The sequence below is a fragment of the Accipiter gentilis genome, chromosome 12, assembly GCF_929443795.1.
Source record: "Accipiter gentilis chromosome 12, bAccGen1.1, whole genome shotgun sequence".
Lineage (NCBI taxonomy): Eukaryota > Metazoa > Chordata > Aves > Accipitriformes > Accipitridae > Astur > Astur gentilis.
The window spans coordinates 12,843,555-12,855,094 of record NC_064891.1 but is presented as its reverse complement, the minus strand read 5'-3'; positions in this window follow the sequence as shown (position 1 = coordinate 12,855,094).

The following is an 11,540-nucleotide window of genomic DNA, read 5'->3' as shown; positions in this document are numbered from 1 at the left end:
AAATATGAAAGCTCTTTCAATAAGTAAATATGTTCACTAAAGCCTAATCTACTCTAAAACCTTCTTTGTTTGCCATTCTCTCACACACATGCATTCACTCTTTCCTGTTCATATGCTCTCACTCTCTCTTCCCTGCTTCTTTTTCTCCAAATTCAAGACTTAGACTTAAAACCAGCATGACTGATTTTTTTTTTTTTTTTTTTTTTTTTTTATGAGACAGTTAAATGCTTTCCTCTGTTCTTCCTGGACAGTTTACTAAATTCTCCATGTCATTGCTGTATGTGGGGATGGCTGTAGGTGTGGTGTGCATCTCCACTGTAGTCTAAACTGATCTAAATGGTGCTGCTGTAATCCTACTCTGCTGTTGTCTTCAGCTACATGTTCCCACATGCTGGCACTGAAGCTTTTCTGACCCTTTGGGTGACCTGATGCAGGGCCCTGGGCTCGCAGAATCCAACCACACAGCTACAGCCTGATGCCCTCAATAACTCATTGGGGCAACTGGGGAGGGCTGCTGCTGGTGGAGGGAAGAGCTAGGAACATCTGCAGAGTGAGCAGAAATTTTGTGGAAAGGGAGATGGGACTGAAGCTTTGGATTGTTGTCTGCTGTCACAAACTGCACCTTGGATTACAAGAGCCTCACAATATTAGCGAAGGGATTCTTCAAATTGCTTTTTGCAGGAACAGACCCAAATGAAGAAATTTAGGCTGAATGTGAAGTCAAAGGTGGTGCTTGAAATTAGATTGCATGGATCTCATGACTGTGCCTCAATCATAACATTTCCTCTTCCATTTTTGTTTGTCTGTGAGGAAGACTGGGGCAGGATCCAGATGTAGAGAAACTACTTAAACAAAATGTGCTTAAAATATATTTAAGACTTAATGCATAAAGACTTAAATACAGTCAGTCTAGATATATCTAAGCTGTTTGTATGGTTTGCTGCTGTACCAGTTACAAAACTTGTCTGTCTATATTGTGTTTACCAGCTTGTCAGGGTGGTACAGTATAGTGTTTTGGAATATGATGAAATGTTTAAATGTTTTCCAAAAAACATGATATACAGTAATGTTTTTATTTAGATCTTTAGGTGTTTGGCAGAAGAAAAAACTGTATTATGTGCTCAGATTTTTTTTTTCTTCTCCTCTTTCCTGGGATTAATTCTCAGCATGTCAGTTTTGCTTTTTGTCAAGTCTTTACAAAATGTGTTAGCAAGGAGCGTTAATTTGCATTTAGTCATCCTTGAGTAACATGGCCAGCAGCACACACTACAAGCTTAGCATGACCACTGCCTAGAAATAACTTGTGATGACAGAAAGTTTTTTGGTGTTGTGGTGGTTTGTTTTTTTGGGGGTTGGATGTTCTTTTTTGTTGTTGGGGTTTTTTTGGGGTTTTGTTTTTGTTTTTAGTTGAGTTAGTATTTGCTGAGCTAAAATCATGTACAAAATAATTGCTGGTGAGCAGCTATGAAAATGGCTGTGAAAATGGCTGCGTGGTATCAGATCTACCTAGAGATGTCTTCCTTGTTTGTATGCTTATTGGCTTCTCAAAAAATTTGAATAGATGTAGTGGGCAAGACTTTCTTCCCCCAAAAGCTGTGCTGGCTCTGCAATGTATCACATTTATTGTCCTCCTGGTATTCATTATTATGTTTTTTTTTTTTTTTTTCGTTCAGAGTGGATGTCGGAACTACTGCTCTGTAGCTTCAGCCCAGTAGATCTCTCTACAATCTTTGCTAAGGTGCCGCATTTACTGCTTTCTACTGCTCTAGAGATTAGACACTGTATTTAATTTTTCAGCCTCTTTCAGTTTCTTTAGAATCCTTAGGAAAACAGCATCTGATCTTAATGATTTTTTTACTGGTCCTTTTGTAGATTTTGTTGCATATTTTCTTTTGATGCTTGAAATGCATCCTTCAGCATGTGCTGTGTAAAGAAGGCTCCTGCTGTGTTTCTTTCACCAAAGGCAGAAGAATCTGTGCTGATTGGTTTGCGTGTGAAGCTATTCCAGCAAAAGTTGACCACTGTCACAAACCTGATGCTTATGGCTTGAACTGAATAAATTACCGCCAAAATTTATAGATAGTAACTCTGAACAGGAGTTGTGTTAGGGGTCAGTATAATATCAGTCATCTACAGAAAGTTTTAAGGAGTAGAACTGTTTGAAATTCCCTTTTGAAGTAATTAAACAGAGAAAACAAAATCTGACAACCTATGCTTTCTCTAAGAAGTCTAATGGAAATAAGTTTATTGTATTAGAATATTTCTAGTATTTCATATGTGACTTCCCTTTAGGAATACAAAATATGGAATCTCCAGTATGGTGCAATCCTAAGATAACTTTAAACTACAGCTGCCTATGAATTAATTATTTCCTTTGGGGCAATAGTTAATCATTGGTTTGTTTGGTTTTTTCTGTCCACCTTCTGATTTTGATTTGTGAAAATGTGCGTTCAGTTCATTTCTGGCACAATTCTGAAGTGTTGAGAAGTCCTACCAACCTCTTTGCTTAGTCACGAGCAAATTGTAACATGAGCACTAAAATCAACCCTCTTAACTATGAAAAATCTATTTTAAAGCAAACTTCAAGAAATCAAATATTGTTGGTTTTGCCTGAAAAGCCTACTCTTCCCTCCTTCTTTGTCTCTGTTCCCTCCTCACAGACAAGTGTTTTAGGAGATACTATTTTATGACTAGAAATATGATACTCTTTATCTATGTGTTTTCATCACAAAGTGTTTGTCTTAGCACTATTACATACAGTGTATTGGACAAAAAAAGGTGGAATTTACTAGCTTGCTTACTTGATTATTTTTTTCCCTCAATTTTTTGTTGATGCATATAAAAATATAATTTTGTTTTGTTTGGATTCATGATAAATGCTCGTTAAACTAAATTGAGCTGCTTATTTCCTTGTTAGATAATCCAGCCACTTAAAGAAAATATTCTGGTTGAGGCCTTTAAATCTAAAAACTAAAATAGAAAGAAAGACTTGTGCTGAAGCATAGAGTTAATTTTAAGAATTAAACAGGATTTTGTGGATGTGTATCACTGGATCACCTGATGTGGTGCTCTTCATATTGTTTCTTCATCCCATTTCAACTCTTTGACAGCTGTAATTGCTGTGGGCATTTATTTATTAAATTGTCTTGAAAGCAGTAATTTATGAATAAGGGAATACTATGTGTGAAAAGCCTAAGCAATAATAACTTTTCTCCATTTTGATTGTGTACAATACATATAAAAGTCATAGATCAGCAAGGTATGCCCAATGTATTGGTCAGTGACTCGTTACATTGAAGAGTGTGGATGATAGCTTTTGGTTCTGTATAGGTATTTTGGGGATCCTTTAGAAATGTAACTAGATAGCATTCAAAGCTGATGTTTTCTTCCTCTGACCCTCCAAAGAGGAATGGGCTGGGGAGAGGTGGGGCTGCTGGACCAGTGACAGGGTACAAACTTTTTACTGCATCTTCATTTCAAGCTTGTTGGAGAGTGACTGAATATGAAGAAATCAGATTAGATCAGTCCTTAACTAATTCAGATGCTGGTTTCTCTGTTGAAGCTGTTAATAGAGATGCTGACTTTGAGGGTGATTTTTGTCTTGTCAGAAGTATAACAAAGTGCCTCAGAAACGGGACCTTTTCAGAGCTCATTTAGTTTCTTTTCTTCCATTTCATCACTGTGACCATGGCTATACATTTGCCTGCTCTTTAAAGAAATTAATTACTCCCCATGTAAAATCCCCACTCCAGTGCCTAGGACAGGCAGAACAGGCAGGCTCTTAACCTTCCTCCATTTGGCATTCAAGGAGAGGTGAGGTGGCTGGTGCAGAACATGCAGCTGCCCTGGGTTGATTTCATCAGAAATAGTAACTTTCTCCTCTAAAATGAATCCTTTCTGTGTCTTGCAAGTTTTATATGAAAAAAAACAAAACAAACAAACAAAAAAACCAACAAAAACCCAATCCAAACCATCTTCAAAAAGACTATGTTAAAAATGATGTTGTTGAAAATAATCCAGAGCCTGGAATAGGTATGTGGTATGTGACTAAAAACCACTTTGTAGATAACTTAACCTGTCAAGTGTCTGTACTTCATTACTACTGACGTTGTGTTTCTGACTTGTAAATGAAAGGCTTCATCTCTTTGACTCAGTAAAGCTTTTAATCATATGAATATTTTTGTCCCTGTTCAACAAAGTATCTACAGAAATGTTGAAACCTCACGGAGGGGTCTCTGGGCTAGTCATCTCATCGTTTATGGGTGCTGTGAGCCTTCTGGTCACAGGCCTGTGAATAGTAAGTAATCTGTGGCCCACATCTGTGTAAGCAATTGGAAGATGGTGAGGACTGAGCTGGTGCCTGCTGGAGTGGCTGCATATGCTTCCTGCGTTCAGGGACGTGTCTGGTGGTACTGCAAGAAGGCTGCCGTGCAGACAGGCTTATCTCTGCATGGCTTTCAATTTACTAATTAATTTTCAAAAATGCAACCACTGGAATATGCTGTGAAGCCCAAGTTGAATCCTAGGCATTAATGGTTGTGATGTTTGTGTCTGGCTGGGTGCAGGTCCACTGATGGGCACCTGTAGTGTCCTCCCTGTCTAACCAGCAAGAATTCCCTCTGCCTGGCAGTGCACTGACCTTCAAAAAGCAAACAAACCACAAAAGGTTTTTCTAGTTGTGACTTCAAGAAATATTTCCTGCTATAAATCGGCAAAAAGAGCTAATTGGAAGGGCTGTTTCTAGTCTTCTAGTGTCTGTAGTTAAAGCGCAGGTTCCTCTGTGTGTCTACATAGTGAGTTCAATTCCCATTTCCCCAATGGGACCCGAGTGTCGTTTTTTCCAGGTGGTGCCTATTGCCATTCGCCATGTGGGCAGTGGATGGTGCTGTTGTTCCACGTAATCTCATGCAGACGATGGTGGTGCCCAAGATTTTCTCATTCTCAAATTGCTTGCTTGATGGTTTTTTTTGTACTCTTTTCAGATTTCTTTCTCTGGTTTCCTCAACTAAAACATGGGTCAGACAATTAAATTTTTTGTTGTTATATTTTCAGAATCCTTTAATACAATCTTGTTTTAAGTATAAAATCAGAGAGCACTGGTGTATGAGGAGTAATGAACAGTATTAGAAATAGGAGCTGGGTTTATGCACATGACATCTTTCTTAATGTTGAACATTCACCTTCTGCAGTCTGAACATACACAATATCCACTATTCCTCCCCAGCCACAGTTATGAGAAGTTAGAAAATAATTTTTTTGTTAAACTCATGCATTTACAACTTGTGAGTTTAGTGGAACAGGTTTTGCTCTGCAGTATTACTTTATATACAGAGATTTCTAACTTCCAGTACCTGAATTACTACCATGTCTTAGTAAGCCTGTGGCATTCTTTCATATCTTTCAAGCAGCAGTGTAATTGCCCTGCACTGTCTAGAGAAACTGTAAGGCTGTGGAGAATCTGATATTTTAGAAAGTAACTGTGTAATTAGCAGGAAAAACTCATTACTCTCAGGGAGCAGAAATGAGTGGAAAGATGAGGTTTTGAAATTTTTTAAAATTTCAGCCAGTTGTGGTAACAGAGATGGCAACTGTACGATGTGATGACAAACTCCCAGAGCAGGAAAGAAGAAAAGAGCAAGGATGCCATAAAACACGGAGTAATCTAGTCTGCTACCGTGAGAAAGCTTTGGTCTTTTTTTTCTTATGGGCCTCTCTTGTCTGAGGAATTGTGTGCGTGGTTTTTCTTCTAATCAGCTAGATCAGAGCTTCTGATCCATGTCCCAGCATAACTTCTGGAGAGTTTTTGATGCACAGAGGAAAAGCATCTGTCTCTTACCAGAAGGAATAGTAAAATAAATATTCTCAGGTTTTTCTGCAATTTCTTAGCAGATGTTCTAGGTTCAAGGGGTTAAATGCTGTGTTATTCTGGGTATGCAAAATTTTCAGCCCAGGTCCACGACAAATGGTATTTAGCATTTATCTTCCATTGGTATCTATGGGAAGTGGACTCCTAAATCCTCCTGGATCTAGAGCACATGTTAATAGAATTTAATGCATTGAATAGTCTAATAGTTTTAACTTTATGGCTACTTCTAGTCTTAATTTCAATAGGTAGCAGTATTGTAAAAGAAGGGGTCCCAGTCTTGGTCATTCTTTTACACACATCTATGAAGAGTGTCGTGACAGTGAGGTAACCTGGAAGAAGAAAAATAAAAAGCCAACCTGTGTAGGTGGTTATTTCTGTGCATCTTGCAGTAAATGTACTTTCCTCTTACCCTTCCTGTTCTCAAAGCCTCCTTCAGTAATAACAGGCTACAGGCTGCATATAATGAGGCCTAAAAGGCACAATAGTATCTCTGAAATCTAGTGGAAATGTCATTAGAAGTCCTGCTCTATATTAGTTGCCAAGTATTCATCCCATCATATATTGTTTCACACTGACTGCTTTGTCTTTGTATGTGGAAATATTAAAACAGTGAAGTTACTCTGGGGATGCCTCTAAAGCTTCATTAACTATGTTTTACCTTTTTATCTGTGCTCACCCTTCTGGCATTTGATATTTACTTTCAAAAAACGGTTCTCTAATAAGGATGGATGGAGGAAATTATGAATACTAAAAAAAAAAAAAAAGGGGGGGGGGCATTAATTTTTAGTGTGTTTCAGCAACGGTAGCTTAGAAGTAGAACTGACTTTACAGTGTTGCCATCCACTGCTGCTAACAAATAAACTCTGTAAGCCAGTGTTTAATTGCAGTTTACGCTTTTATTGTATTCACCATCTCAATAGTACTGCTTGCATTATATGCAGACCCATATGCAGACTTCATTTGAAACAGTCTCTCTCAGGTTGTTTCTTACTAGACAGCCAAAATTTTCCATAACAATGATACAGACATAGTTGACATGACTTGTGGAGAGAAGAATGAAGCTGGTTTGGTGTTTGTTGTTTTTTTTTCCTAATCCCGTCCCTCCCCTTTTTCCTCCTGCTTTATGTTAAAATTTCAAAACCTTCTATTGATGCTGTTATCTTCAGGTAATCTAACTTGCTGCTTCATGAAGAGCATATGCAGTAATTCTCCCATACAGCTGGGTATAAAACATTTGTTAACCTTAAGGATATAATATAACAGCCACCTTGTAATGCTATTTACAGTGAGAAAAATATACTGACATCCATCAAAGGCATCCTCTGGCTAGAGGAAACAGAAAACAGTCAAAATGATTGCTTAATTATTTAACCTGTTTACATAATGTTTTGTCTTGGCTCAGAACCCACTGTGTCACCTTCAGTTAAGGCTGGTGTATCTTAATCTTTATTTATTTGAAGTCTCTTTCTCTCTCTCTGATTTATACTAGGCTCTTCTGTTACAGAGAAGGATCCAAGCAGCCCTCCCAGCATGCATTGTTCAAGATAACACTGCATTTAAACAAAAGATAACTTGTCACAGTTTGCTTCGCTCCACGTGCAGGTAGAGCCTTGGTGATGTTGTGGCCTGTAAGGTATATATGCTGCTTCAAGACCAAAAGGATGTAGGGACTGCCGCTGAGAAGAAAAATGACTGGTGGGGAAGAGGGATGAGAGAAGACTATGAACTGGTAAATGACCAGGAGAAGAGGAAGAGTCATTATTTACTGTTCTCGTACTAGGAGAGCCAGGGGCCCCCAGCAACATTGCTGGTAGTAAGTTTAGAAACAAAATGGAAGGAAAAAATTTTCACGACATGATTAAATTACGGAACTTGTTGTTACATGGTACTATGGAGACCATGACTATAAATGACACTTAAAGCATAAAAAGACAAGTTAATGCAGATAAGTCCATTGGTATGTTTTAAACCAGATACGGTGTCTAGCTCACACTGTTCCCAGCTGCTTTTTCTGGGAGCTAGCAGAGAGCCCTGTACTTGTTCTGTTTCTGATGCTCTTTCAGATCATCGCTGGTAACCTGTTACTGGATTAAATGGCCCATCCTCTGACCTAGGGTGGCAGGTTTTTTTTTTTTTTCCCCCTTAACTCCTTGGCTAGCAGTTAGTCTCCCCCATGGCTGCCTGCTAAGTCACGTGTTAAAAAAGCAAAATATTCCCATAATACTTTCTCCACAGAAGAAAGTGCTGCATTTGTCAGGAGGTTGTTAGTTAATGACCTCTTGGGAGTGACCTTGATGAATGCCTAGATGAGCTGAAGTGATTTAGTGGAGACAGCTGCCTGTCAGGTGTGTTGTAGATGGGCTGGCCCTGCTTTGGGGAGGGGAGAAAACAAGGCAATGTTTCTCAACCTATTTTAATTGAAGACACCTAAATGTATTTAGGGTGTGTGGAAAATCAGTCAAAATGAAGGAAAGCTTTGAACATGCAACTGTTCCCCCCCCCCCCCCCCCCCCCCCCATTCTGTTCATTTGCATGGGGTATATATGTGTGTGTAGATGAATGAGACCTTTCTAAGAAGTGTTTGCAGTGGGTTTGTTAGGCGGTATTCTGTAATTCTGTGAAATAATACTGACTGCTCGAGGGGCCTACCTCTTCTGCAGTGTGAAGGAGGACAATAAAAATCCAGTGGCCCATCTTTTGCAGTGCAAAGGTGGTGGTGGCAGGTACACACATGTGTCAGTCTTACATGAGCACCTACAGTGTTTGGACACTGGCTTTTAACCCTTCAGTCCATCTTTCCCTAAGCTCACTTGCTGGACTGAATGCAGTGTTGTAGTTTTCTTACTGTTCACAAAATGCACTAACTGTAGTCTCACTACTAGTTTTTTCAAAACTATATTAATGGAAAGAGGTAAGTAATGTGACTGCCTTCTCGGTTATTTCCTTTCTGGCCACAGCAGGAAACACCTCAGTTCTGAAGGAGTTTTGTTTTAAACAGACTTCTGCCAGTTGTTAGTCTCAGAAGCAACAGATGAGGAGAGGTATCCGACTCTGCTGCGGTCTTATCCAGGGCTTGCGCTGGTCTGGAGCAATGTCAAATACTGATGGAGAAGTAAAGATTTGACATCAACAGAAGCAGGTCTGTCTCTTTCTTTTTCTTGTTTACACATTTCAGAATGCCCACAGCTCTCGGTGCAGCATACTGCACTTGCCCAGCATCTAATGGGCTGGCCTATAACAACCACACTAGGGTATAAATGAACAGACTAAATTCTACTTACAGCTGCCAATGGGAACAGCCACATTTATTTTTGACCACGCACACGCTGAAAGCTGTAACTTCTTTTCCAGCTGCATTCCCTTCTTTCTTCACAGGCTGCTTCCTCAAGGATGTATCTACTTTTGAAGGCCTGACAATTGAACAGTTTGGTTTTTGAATTCCCTTCTTTGAGTCTGTCAACTTGCCTCCCCCAGTAGCAGCAAGGGAAAGGTCAAATGGTCAGCAACATAGAGTTTTCAAAGCCTCCTGAGGCAAGGGACTTGTTATTTTTAAAATGAGAACGTTAAACTGATAGATGTGAGACTCGGAGTGTAAGAGGAGTAATATTTGTGTAGACAGAAGTGTGTGCTTTCAGCATTGGTTTGGCTTTAGGGTATTTGCCATAGTCAGTGCTGATAACACCTAAAGTTATCATTGCAGCAGATTGGTTTAATACAGTCAAGTTTATACATGACGATATCAAAGTGTGCCTTTTTTTTTTTCCACATTATAACCACTGTTTTGAACATACAGTCTACATGTTCAATCTGAAATAGTAAGTGCTTAGAAAGGACTGAGACATAATTGTGTTGTAGAGCCCAGTCTTTCTCTGCTGGACTAATACGAGCTCCTGACAGTGATCATTCTCCAGTTGCAGTGCCCTGCTCCCTTAAAATTTTGTTTTTGCTGTGCAACACCTGTGCCTTGGAGCAACGGGTTTTGCTGTATGACCTGATCAAGCTCAACAGATGTCTTATTTCCCCAACAAGGTTCTGCAGACCGGGACTCCCCTAGTATCTCTTGGTGGATGTTTTGAATGTAATTTCTGTTCCCAGTGGATTGGGAAACCAGGCTTTTCAAAGGGCAGGATCTACTCCAGTTCCCCACAGACTCAGTGGCTGATAGCTGTCTGGGAACACCATGGCCCTGGCAAGGAAGAGGCAGGAAGGGACTGCCTGCCTGAGTCTGTTGGGCCAGTGGCTACTGGCACTGCACAGGCTTGTATCTGTTACCTTAAATTTCTGAGAATCTTGTGTATGTTGATTGCAACACTTCAGAAGCTTTCACAAAACCTGTATTTACACTATCTGGCTTGTAGTCTTTGTGGATTCAAGCACACAAGAAAAACATTGGAAGACTTGGATGTGGTTTAGACTTTAAGACACCTTGTTACGGAGTGCCATATTGGAAAGAGCAGTTAGGCTGCAACCAACATGCATTAAAAGTACAGGATTACAAACTTGAACTTTGGTCAGAGTGCTCTGGTACAGAGGCTCTGGGCATTCCATGGTTGAGTGCAACTGTAATTGACTGACAAACTCTACACAGGGAGACTGGAGCCTGGGCTGCAAATTGTTACATTTATTGCAAAAGGTCTGGATGTTCTTTTCCATGGGATCTGTAATCTCTGCATTCCCTGAGTGCAAGTGTGGCTCGCTTTCACAGTAATGGTGGAAAAGGCAAGCTTGAAAATAGGTGGCTTGCTTGCTAATTTGCTGTTTGGAAGTTCTTTTGTTCTTTGCTCCTCTGATAAATAGACAAGTCTAAGTAGACCTTGTCTGAGGATTCAAAATTACCCTTTGTTCATAAAAGGATCTTTGAGCATGCTTAACTGCATACCTCTTTCACCTAAAATTTCCTGGAAGGTTGTGAGGTTTTGTATATAAAAAGAATGTCAGCTGCAATACTGTTGGTGTTTGGGCCGCTGTTAGTGGGAAGTTGAATGACTAGAACAATATATAGCAAAGGATTATCCCTCTCTAAATTCTGGAGGTATGATTTGACTTTGGCCTTAGGTCAGAGCAATTTAGGGTATGCAGGGTATTATGCTACCCTGAAGTTATCCTGGGAAACAGTGACTTGGTGACATTTCATTCCTTCCCTGATGTCTCTTTGCTCCAAAGAGGGATGTGATCATTTGTTGCTGGCTTGCACAGGGAACTGGGATGGATGAGGAGAGGTGGTTTTGATTCCATAAACATGCTGTCAGTCCTGGAGAAAGCAGTGTGGCAAAGTGGTTACAGGGAGAGCGCCATCATTAGGGTTAAACTGTGTCAATCCACAACCACTAAAAGCTGTAATATGGGCACGTTTATTGAGAACAGGGTGATGGGAACAATCAAGACTTTATGGCACTTTTTGATTGGCTTTCATTCTCATTTGATCCTCAGAAAATGAAAACCTTGCAGAACACCATGGCTGGCCTGAAAAAACTTTTGGTATCAGACTGAGTGAGCTTATTTTTTTACTCACCTTTTTCTAGCAAGAGTTACACTGACACAGTGTATGTTGTAGAAACTAATGGAAGGGAACAGGGAGAAATAACATCCATTCTGAATTATCAATCATTCAGAAAAGTACTAGTTTATTGTTGTGGTTTAGTACTTATAGAGCAGAACCTAATGTAGCCTTTTG